Here is a 12,345-nt window from a genome sequence, read left to right on the forward strand (position 1 = left end):
AGCGTAGGCGAACGAGATGGCGTGGTAAAAACAATCAGAATAATTCGGCTTTTCCTTAGTGGCCGAGACCGAGACCGAGCGAAAAAAGTTTTCACTAATGAATGAAGGAATAATATTTACGCTTTGGGAAGAAAGAACTAGAAGAAGTATACACGCTGCCGTTGCTGGTGCGTAAGAGTATAAGTTGCATGAAAAGTTCATAAGGTACGCGCAGCAGCTTTTTCGGCGATTTTCTAACAATAAAAATGTCTCGTCGTAAAACAACAAATTGTTCGTAATCAGTTTTTTTTTTCGCCTTAGATTGAGATTTTGATTCGATTTCAATGTACAGGGTGATTCGTGTTGATGTTTTCCGCGCTTCAAGTATAGTTTGCCGAGTGATTGGGGTTCTGGTACTTGAATAGAAAAATAATTTGGGCAATAAATTCTTGTAGGTATTGTTGATTGATTCACCCTCCCCCCAGCCCCAATCGTATCATTTCGAATTCGACAAAAAATATTGATAACTGATTGAAATTCAAGGGTATCAGAAGTCGTAGCATAGCAAGAGTATCCTCGATTATTCGACCAGAAAATTGCTTGTTGATCATAATTTTTAACTTACCATTTTTAAAATCGGCGAAATAATAATCAAACGTCACCCCCAACCCTTTTTCTGTCATTCTGCCAGCTGTCAGTACGCATTTATTTCCAACACAAGATATAAAGTTTATCTTTGGGCAAAATACTGCATCCGAGCACGTTGTGATTAAAGTCGTATGTACGTACTGCGTACAATGCTGCATCGCGTCGGTTAAATTTACTCTACGAACAAATTGCAAACCATAATTTAAATTTCATTTAGTAAATGTACGAAAATTACTACAGTTGGCGCTTGCTGTTACCTAATACCTATGGTGTTGTACTTACGCTGTGTATGTACATTATATCATTAATAGTTGTTGTAGAACTGCGTTGGTCGCGACGAACCCCCGGTGTCTATAAATTAACGTGTGGCTTTGGCCGAGGCGACGTGAATTTTATTGTAGCCGAAATTCCGATTGCGATATTAAAATGAAATACCGCTAACGATTGTTAGCATTTTGAACTTGATCGTATATTTTGTCGCGTCGAAAAGACGAAAGGGATCCGAATAACGAAAACCTGCAGCCATCGCTCGTGAATTTTAGCTAAAATTATAAGTTATTAGTACGAGGGAAAAATTTAACCACTGACCCATAAATACAAGTTAGTTTCACACCAACCGAAACTGTACGTTCGTAAAAGTTGAAGCGAATTGCATAGTACCTAGCTACCTACGTATTACGGACATCTCAATAATAACGAACTAATCAAGTACCTAGCAAGAATCGCAATTTGTGTAATGTATTGGTCAATTCATTATAATGAAAATTTACAATAATGAAGTAATGAGTAGATAATATGTTGAGGCGAAAAAACACAAACAGCGGGGACAGATTTGAGTTTTACGTGCTTATTACGTGAACTTTTGAAATTCAGTACCATTAACAAGGTTCAAATGGCTTAGTCAATAAATCAAAGTTGGTAAAAATCATCAGAAAATTGTAAAAGTTGTCAATAAATCAAGATGTTCTCGTAAAAACTGTCTGATGGGAATCATTTTTAATTTAAAAACGTGTAGTTGACCCGGAATTTCAAAAAAAGTTTACTATGATGTAAGAGAGGAAACAAAATGGTATCAAATTTATTAGAAAAATTTCCACGTTTGCAAATCAAGTGTATTATCTTCGTTTTGTTCCCACATAATGTAGCAATTTCATTTCACAAATGCCGGTCATTTGAATAAATGAAATGAAAAAAGGTGTAGACTTATTGGAATACGCGAGTACACATTCACGTTCACCTTCTCTCAACATTTCTTAATGTAAAAGTTGAATTTTCTGTCATAGCGATATTCTCGAATACGAGGAAGGCAGCTGTGTAATTTTGAAATATTGTACTTCATTTTTGAAATTTATTCCTCCAAAAAATTTAACCACAGAGAAATTTCCAATTAGAATTTTGAACAATTTTTTCCAGCTTCGGCATATTACAGTTTTTTGATGAGATTAGTTCTCTAAATCTGAATTGTGGAAACCTCTCGATGTACCTCACATCACATTTGATTTGAATCAGACCTGAATTTTTGGAAAAAGCATCATCTGAAACCCCCAATAGTCGGGGAGCCCGCTTAAGGATCTATTGCACCCCCCCCCCCCGTCGATCCTCCGGGACAACTTTTTTCTTAAAGCAAGAGTCCTAAGGAACATTTCTAGCCCTTGTACTAAAAAAAAAGGTGGCCTTACTTACAAAATGGCGGCCATTTTGATTGACAGGTCAGCCGAAATCGCAGATTTTGCGTTTAAACATAGGACTTTCACGAAATTTTTCAAACTGTACAATGGTAGATCGAAAGATCATGCAAAAATTTATCACCTGTGAAAATTTCAAGTGCTAAAGTACGTTTTTCGATTTTTGGTGAATTTTTGAAAATCCAATTTAGGTCAAAAATGAGGGGAAAAAAGTCAAAATTTTACCAAATTGACCAAGAAAGCTGAAATTTGGGATATAGCCTATTTTCGATATGACAAATCGATTGGAAACTGTTTCAACCCGTTTTGAGCAGTTCTGGAGCCTCCAGCAGATTTTTGAAACTCGAAATTCCCGCAAAATTCCATCAAATTGGAGTTGTAAAGCCGAAATTTATTCTAAAAACGAATTTCAATACGCAACGAAGTACTGCAAGTAAATTTCAAGTCATTGTGGAGCCTCCAGCGACTTTTTAAAAATTCCTGAAGCCTCCAGCAGATTTTTGAAACTTTCAATTTTCACAAAATTTCATTAAATAATGGAGATGGAAAGCTGAAATTTACTCTATACACCAATTTTAACACCCTCCGAAGACGACTTCAGGTGGGTTCAAATCATTTGGAGCCTCCAGCGACTTTTTGAAAATTACTGGAGCCTCCATAGATTTTTGAAACTTGAAATTCTCGCAACATTTTACCAAATGGAGTTGGCAAGCTGAAATTTACTTCGCAAACTAATTGGTTTTAAATGATTTTGAAGCTTCCAGCTACTTTTTGGAAATTTCAATTTTCCAAAAAAACACCATACGATATCTCAAAAAGTCGCCGGAGGCTCCAAAACGACTTGAAATCCATCAGCAAACGACTTCGTAGCGTATTGAAATTAGTTTGCAGAATGAATTTTGGTTTTCCATCTCCGTTTGATAAAATTTTTAGGAAATTTAAAGTTTCAAAAATCTACTGGAGGCTCTAGCAATTTTCAAAAAATTGCTGGATGCTCCAAAACAACTTTAAATCCTCTTGCAGTTGACTTCGTAGCGTATTGAAATTAGTTTGCAGAGTAAATTTCGGCTATACAACTCCATTTGATAAAATTTTGTGGGAATTTCGAGTTTCAAAAATCTGCTGGAGGCTCCAGAACTGCTCAAAACGGGTTAAAACCGTTTCCAATCGATTTGGCATGTCGAAAATAGGGTATATCCCAAATTTCAGTTTTCTTGGTCAATTTGGTAAAATTTTGATTTTTTCCCTCATTTTTGGCCTAAATTGGATTTTCAAAAATTCACCAAAAATCGAAAAACGCACTTTAGCACTTGAAATTTTGACAGGTGATAAATTGTTGCATGATCTTTTGATCTACCTTTGTGAGGTTTGAAAAATTTCGTGCAAGTCCTCTGTTGAAACGCAAAATCTGCGATTTCGGCTGACCTGTCAATCAAAATGGCCGCCATTTTGTAAGTAAGGCCACCTTTTTTTGAGCAAGTTCGCTTTAAAATGTTCCTTAGGATGTCCCCCTTAAGAAAAAAGTTGTCCTGGTTGATCGGCGGGGGGGGGGGTGCAATTACTCCTATATTGTCATATGCCGGACCATGATTAAAAAAGGTTCCTCGGAGAGGAGACATTACACCCAACAGTTTTCTGTTCCGCAAGCCATTGGAAGAACTGTCCTACTCTTCATTCCAATGATTAATTCCCTTCCTGTCATGATTTCAAAGATCTCTGCATTTCTCTTTCACAAGAGGATCTCAGAAGCTCTGTGATTGATCTAGTGCATGAGAATGAGAACAAAATTATTTTGGCAATTCTTCTCACGGTTAGTTCTACAAATATGAACTGCGACTTGTTTTGAATTTGTTTACGTTCAATTTCGTCTATCAAAGGGCTGAATTTCACTAGCAACCAGCAAATTCGCCCCTGTTCACGACACATAGATACAAATTCACCGCGAATTACGCTATCTGAAGTTGAATTTCGACAACGATCGCGCGTCGTTTAAATCAAATTATAATGTATTCAAGAAACGTCGAATAATTCGTTACCTTCGCACGCACATTTTCTTTTGCTTTTTTCTCTGATTCGTATTCAGTGGTATAGGTAATTAGGTAATCCAAAATGTAGTATGACGTACCTATCAGAATTTAAGGAAACGAAGGCGTATCTACAAGAGGCGCTGGTTCTTTTTTGCCTTTCGATAGTTGTATAATGTGTATGGCATGGTACGACGGCGTTTGCTTGACGAAGCGTAGGCAGCTATCACGAAAAGTTGTTGAAATCGAGCCGTCGAAGGTGTTCGTTAATGTACTCGTATAGTGTGTATAGACTCGCGACGACATATACCTAGCTGCCTGCGAAGAGATTTCTTTATTTTAAGGTGCAATATTGGTTTATTTATCAAAGTACCCATAGCAACCATTAAGAACGAGGGCTTTTCGATGGGCGATGACAGCTCCGCACCCGCTAACTGGTCACTCGGATTCGGGGTATAAATAAATTTCGAGTTCGAGTACTGTTTCAAGTACCTATACTGTATGTGTAGGTACTACGAGTAGAGGTACGGTACGTGCGTATAGAGAGATGAAAAATTGAACGCGAATCGCGAATCGAGAATCGAGAATTTGTGCTGGTAAATTGCGCGTCAAGTCGAGTCGCGGTCTTGCGCTGCTGGACGGGTTTTGTCACGTGGTGCGAGTACCTAACTATTTGTACTTGGATTGCGAAGATCCCTGTTGCTGAACGAGTAAGCGAATGTTATTTTAGCCTATGTTTGAAGTGGTGTTCTTATTCTTACTACATACATATGTATTATTATGTATACATTACGCAGCTATCGTACGAGTATGTACAAATAAGCGTGCTGAAAATCGTTTAGTATATGTGTATATATTCGTAGATGTACGAGTACGTAATTTCGTACTAGCGTAGAGTTTACGATCGGATTCGACGTAGCGGAATGAAAGTCTTTCTCGTAAGTATAACGATGCGATGGTACATCTACAATAATTCTACATACTACACGTCGAGACGCATTAGTTTTTCCGGCTTGTTAAATTTCGAGTAAACTCGTTAAATGTAAATTCGCCGAGTCGCTCGGTCGCAATTGGCTCGTTTAACCGTATTCTTATTCATCTCGAGATGTTATGTTTACAGTAATTGTTTTCGTTTGACGCGATGCTAAGCTCTGCTCGGCTCTGCAAAACGTACTACCTACTACATATAGCGTTAACGTAAAGAAGACGCGAAAAAGCGTCTCGTCGTCGCATCGTCCAATTCAATTTTGTTAATGGATTCGAACTACGCGATGTGACCCTGTTCCCCGACTCACCTGTACTCTTACACTTACTCGATCCCTTCGACTACTTCTCGCTTTTCAAATTACCTTCGTCGCGTCATATCGTGTCCTTTTCCTTTCCTCGACAATCGAAATGTCCGCGTAATGAGCGTGTTACGGTCAATGTTGCTCGTATAAGGCTTTTGTTGTGGATTTCCGAGTGTTTTACTATAATAGTACTAGTAGGTACATATATCGGTAATTTGGTTTTTTGGGTTATGAGAATTTTGCACTCTCGCATGAAAATAATAACGATGACCTCCATCTTTAATTTTGCGAATAAGAACCGAATAAATGTTTTGTGTCCGTCTCTTGCATTGGTGATAGGAACTTGTTAATGGGTCATTTAATGTTGAATCACCGAGCTTTTTGCACTCGGGGTTGAAGATTTAAAAAAAAAAATATGAGTGATGACAAATTGCGTAAATTGCAGTTCTCAGAGTGCATTCGCAAGGGAAGCAGAAGTGCTCAATGTTTTGAGGAAAATAGGAATGTTGTGAAGTTCGAGCAAGATTAACTTGAAAACCATCAAATTGTACCTACAAATTTGAAACTGTTGACAGTTTATAAGTGAGGAGTGAAAGAAACATAGGTATACGTATCTTGAATTTCAAGGCAAAACTGGTGAAAAAGTTCTCTTCGAGTGGTTGAATATCGAAAATCCGCCCATCTCTTCACCTATTGGTTGTGAAAAAAATCTTCGAACGAAAATTTTATTGTTCACTGAAAGTGGCCCTAATAAAAATTCATTTTTGGCTACACAGTGAAAAATTGTTCAAAAAGACAGGTTTTTTTGCTGCTCCAAGTGTAAATATTTCTGAATAAAGCCTGCTAGAGATGAACTAATCAGTAATTACCTACTGCACAGTTGAGGAATTTTATGGTAAAGGTACAAATTGAACTAAATTTTTTCATTGTAGAGAATGATTTTTGGGTGCCATTATGTATCAAGTATTTTCATAATAATTAATGCGAACATTTTAATACTAAAAGAAATTAGTTCAGCCTTCCAGAATAAAGAAAAGTGTTCTTTCAGTCTTTTTTGATCTTGAAAAGGCGTTTGATAAAGCCTGGCGTTATAAGATTCTCCAAAAAGTTACATTCCATCTGAATTAGAGGACATTTGGCCTACTTTCCCAGAATTTCTTAACAAACCGTACTTTTAGAGTGAGAGTTGACAATACGTACTCAGAATTTTTTGAAATTGAAAGAAAACGGAGTCCCCCAAGGTTCAGTTCTTAGGACAGTCTTATTTATACTTTTGATTGATGACATTTCCAATGTTGTTTCTAGACCCATTTCTCTGAGAATCTTTGCTGATGATATCAACATTTCCTTTCATTCAAATAATATTCAACTAGCTCTTCATGTAATCCAAGATACCCTTGAAAAAATTGAATTATGGGCAGATTCTAATGGTCTAACCTTCTCTGAGTCAAAAACCCACTGTATATTTTTCACAAAAAAAAAAATAAGATTCCTCCAGATTTCATTCTCAACTTCAAAGGACACTCTTTAGAATTCAAAACCACTACTAAATTTCTTGGCTTAACTTTTGATAGAAAACTAAATTGGACTCCTCATTTCCTGAAAGTAAAATCAGATATCATGAAACGCCTAAATCTGTTGAAAATAATCAAAAATACCAAGTACATATAATCCATCTCGCAAAATCCTATTTCACTCGTATAAATCTCTAATTAGTAGTAAAATTGAGTATGGAAGCCCATGTTTTGCAAATATCTCAAATAAAACTTCAAATATCCAAAAAACAATTCAAAATTCAGCCCTAAGGACCTGTATAGCAGCCCTCTATTCTTCTCCAATAGATCGTCTTCATTGTGAAGCGGCAGAATTACCCCCAGATTTTAGAAGAACTCTCGTAACAAACAAATTCATCTCAAATGCATCCACCAACCCTTCCCATCCACTCCAAAACTCAATTAACACACCAAACCCCCAACATTTTGACCATATAGAAGGACCCATTTCTAATTTCATCACAATGTTGAATGATCTTCAAATCAATCCTATAACTCTCATCCAAAAACCAATATTATACCCCTCTTGGCTTCTAAAGCCTCCTCAAGTCAATCTACACCTTATTAACTACTAAAATAGCCACTCTCCATTAGTAATGAAACAGAACTATCTTGAACTCTTATCAGAATACAAAAAATTCAATCTCTGCTTTACAGATGGATCAAAAGTACCAACACTTCACTCGGGATATGCCTACTCTATAAATGATAGAATTTCAAATTTTAAAATCCATGACTGTTCTTCAATCTACACTGCCGAACTCGCAGCTATTTTCCACTGTCTCTGTGATATACTCGCTTATGAATCAGAAAATAAGTTCTTCGTAATTCAAAGTGATTCCCTCAGCTCACTAAATGCTATACAAAATCTTTTTTCGCGATCACCTTCTTCAAAATATTCATAAAACTCGGTTTGACTTACAAAATTCAAACTTCTTCATACAGTTTATGTATGTACCCAGCCACGTTAGAATCTTAGGAAATAAAATTGTAGATATTAATGCAAAGTCTTCCACCACCCTTTCTCCACTTACATTTATCACAGCTGACGACCTAAAGTCTATCTTCACCCAAAGCACACTTAAGAAGTGGCAAAACTTTTAGTCCCTCGAAACCACAAACAAGCTCTTTTAACATAAAAAATCAGTCCATCCTTGGAAAAACCTCTCCCACAACAGACTTGAAAAAATCATTATAACCAGATTGAAAATAAACTAGACAGCTAAGCAAAGCTTAGCTGCAAAGTGTGCGTAGCTAGCTGCCTTTTCTACAGCTATAACCACCGCTATTACATATCTAGGTAGTGCATAAGTGACTCAACCATGTCACAGTGATGAGAAATAATAATATTTTTGAAACTCTCATTGCTTCAAAATAGGTAATAATTGTTTTTCAGTGTTTTCATATCTTCCAAATTACAATACCTACTTCAGAATAATTTCTAAGCTTGCATTGTTTCTAAATTAAGAAATTTCTAGTTGTTTTTCATAGTTTCAAATCAATTTCCCGAATTCCCCATTGCTACAATTTCATAAAGTTTTCAATAAATTTTCAGAATTTTGCATTGCTGCTGAGTTAGGAAACTTCCAATCAATTTTTAGAATTCACATTGCCTCTAAACGACCAAATTTTGAATAATTTTTCAGAATTCTTATTGTCTTCAAATTACAAAATTTCAAATTCAATTTTCAAGTTCATATTGTCCACAAATTGCAAAACGTTTACTCAATTTTTGGAATTCACATTGCCTCTAATTTTTCAAAATTCTCATTACCTATCTTCATAAATATTACATACTACATATTTCATATAATTTTCAAGTTCACATTATCTACAACTTAGGTACAGAACTTTTGATCAATTTTTGGAATTTTCAGTGTCTCTAAATGAAAAATTTTCATATTATTTTTTCAGAATTTTCACTGTCTTCAAATTTATAAAATTTCCAACCAATTTTCAGAATTTGCCATTGATTCTAAATTATTAAATCTTATAAAATACCTATGTTCAGAATTCGCATTGCCTCTAAATAACACAAAAAAAATATCGATAATTTTTACAAAAAAATTTAACTACATATTCAACACAATAACCGGATCCCATTCAAAAATACATAATATTAAGTATGATAAAATTTGTTTTGAAACCTTTTTTTTTTCTTATACGCGTATACTCGTATTTTGGGTGTTTATAATTGCAGGATTATTACACCCGTGGATAGAAGGGTTTAGATTTGGTTTATTAGGTTGGTTTTCTTTAGTAGGATTATAAATTTTTGGATTTCAGAAGGGTTATCTGGGATGGTCATTGAATTTGGGTCTATTTGGAGAGATAGTCTTGTTTGCTGTAATTTAGGACAGGTGAATAGTAAATGTTGGATGGATGTAGGTTCATTTTCACAGAATTGACAGCGGGGTTTTGGAATTTTTTGATAGAGATGGTTGTGTGTGATTTTAGAGTGACCTATTCTTAGATAGGTTATAATTATTTCTTCTCTTCTGTAATTTTTCTAACTGCTCAGTTACAATAATAATTTTTACTAAAGCATGATAATAAAAATTACATAAACCATGTTGTTTGAAAATTACTCATTTTAAAGTAATTTTTATATGTATCATAAAAAGTAAAAATCACTCAGTCATCTTAAGATAATTTTTACTATACTTACCGCACTATAGGTAGTAAAAAGTATTCGAATAAATGGAATGAAAATTCATTTAGAAGATGAAATCATCATATTTCATAACTTAATTTTTATAAATTGAAATGAGGGGGTTACATGGTTCAAAATTCATTTTTTTTGCACCAACATCATTGTACTCACTCCAAAGCATTTACCTATCCAATATTTCCAACGAAAAATCCGTCACCTATACCTACCTACCTCATGGGGATTCGAACCTGGGTCCCTACAATATTCCTATTCCTACCTAAATGCCCTAATCACTCGGCCAAGAGTTCACATGGTGGGTTAGGGCATTAAAAGAATATATGTATTGTTTGGTAAACGCCCCACCAAACCACTCCCACTAGAAATACACAGCGAGCAGACTGGGGGTATAGCAGGGTACATGAAACACACAGCTGGTGGTGTTTGTGTAGGACAGGGGTATAGCAGGGTACAATGAGCGGCAGGTGTTTTGCAAGTCCCCTTTTCCCTTTTTTAGGATTTAATGCATTAAAATAATGAACTAAAATTGCAATTACTCAGCAATTACCCATCCGAATTGAATGAAAATTAATCTGTTCCCTCCGCCTTAATGATTCTCAATTGGTGTCCAATAGGTACAAAAAACGGTTGGATAGCTTAAGAGAACATTCAGTTCCAATAAAATTTCATTTCTCAAAGCGAAACCAATAGTGTGCTACGCACACTAAAAATTCATTAATGCGTTCATTTGTATTTTTTTATATAATTATAGGTACATAATTTTGATTAAAATTAAAAAATACTTTGCATGCAAATTTTTGTCTAATTTCAATATTTTTGAAAATTCCCTTGTAAAAAATTTGACGTAGTTAATTTTTTTGTGTGTGTGGAGGGGGAAAGGTTGAGAAGAAAGTCTTCTGAAAATTCGGTTGAAAAAAGGTAGTGAAAAAAGTAGTGAAAAAGTAATGAATTTGGTCAAAAAGGTAATGAAAAAATTCAATAATGCGTTCATTTGTAATTTTTTTTTTTTAATTTTGATTAAAATTAAAAAATACGTTAGCGTTGTATGCAAATTTTCTTCTAATTTCAATTTTTTTGAAAATTTCCCTTTAAAAATTTGACTTTGTTACTTTTTTTGCGTATGAACAAAAGGGGTGAGGGGGGGGGGTTGAATAAAGAATCTTCTGAAAATTTGGTTGAAAATGGTGGTTGAAAAAGTACCTAGTTTAAAAGAAGTGATTTTTTTTCGTTAGATATTCTGTGAAACGACATTTTTTGAGCACGTCTAGATAGAACGGCAAAATGACATTGGATGGTAATGATAATGAATAAGTAGGTAGATATTCGTAGTTTAAAATTTACTTTGGATCAATTTTTTGACATTTTTGCATTTCTAGTACCATTATATTAGGTTAAATAAAATTTTAAACACAAATTCTTTCAAATGAATTTTTAAATTTTTCAAAAAAGTCTTATTACCAATAACTTTTGATTTGAGTTGAGGGAAGTGGGTCCTAAGATATGTGAAATCGAGGGGGAGGTGAGGAAATCGAAAGGAAGTTGAATTCCAAACTCTTTTTGTTATTAGGTATACTTTTTAATGTTCCTCTGTAAATTTCGACAGAAAATCGAAAAAACTGTTTTGATGATTTTGAGAATGCTTTTTTAGAGCTTTTAAGCTCAAAGATTGTTTCAAACAAAAATTGATGATAACCATGTTGTAGAGGAGATTTCAAGGAACAATTTTCACTTGAACCTTTTTTCCTGCGACCAATAGATGAAGACATGGACGGATCTTCAAGTTAGGAGAAGTGGGTCCTCGAAAAAGGGCAAGGGAAAAATTGGCATTTGGGCTAAATTTCTTCGTATTGCCCTGTAGAACAATAATCAGTAATAAAATTTTCTTTCGACAGAATACGTGAGCGGAGTGTTTTATTGTCAGATTAGGACTTGACGATTAATTTTCGAAAAAATTGAGCAATTTTTCGTTCTTTGAACGATGAATATTTGAAGAAGACATTTCAAGAAAAAATGTAATCAGTACTTACAATTAGTTTACTCGATAAAAAACGTGTATTTTCACGTTTCGATTCCATAACTTAGGTAGTAAGTAATATTGGAAAAACAGTTGCAAGTAAAAGAAAAATGTATCAAACGAAAAAAGAAGAACAGATATCGTCGTGCGGCGGAGTATACGGTTTGAAAATCGCCATTAATTACTACGAACTTTCGATGAGATAGAAAATTAATTTTTGTTACAAAGTTATACTTAGCTTTTTGGTTTTTGTTTGCGAACGAAATATTAATAATACTTACAAACAAATCGACAAAAAATAAAGAAGGAAACTTCTCGATTCGAGTATTTGAAATAGAAACCAATGGGTAGGTATTACGATTTTGAACACCAGGAAGCGAATAAAATTACGTTGTCGGAAATTAGCGAATGATGAATTTTTTCTCAACAGTGAGTCAACTTTTAATGCTTTTGGTTTGGCGAGCGATGCGGTAGAATTATAA

The 12,345-nt window shown here is 34.8% G+C and overlaps 1 protein-coding gene across 1 annotated transcript in view; it reads left to right on the plus strand.

Moving 5' to 3' along the window:
* Window positions 1-12,345, plus strand: part of LOC135849285 (neuromodulin-like) — a 177,923-nt gene that overhangs the window by 13,626 nt on the left and 151,952 nt on the right. The gene's annotated exons all lie outside the window — the stretch shown is intronic.

This window comes from Planococcus citri, chromosome 5 (genome assembly GCF_950023065.1).
Source record: "Planococcus citri chromosome 5, ihPlaCitr1.1, whole genome shotgun sequence".
NCBI classification, from domain to species: domain Eukaryota; kingdom Metazoa; phylum Arthropoda; class Insecta; order Hemiptera; family Pseudococcidae; genus Planococcus; species Planococcus citri.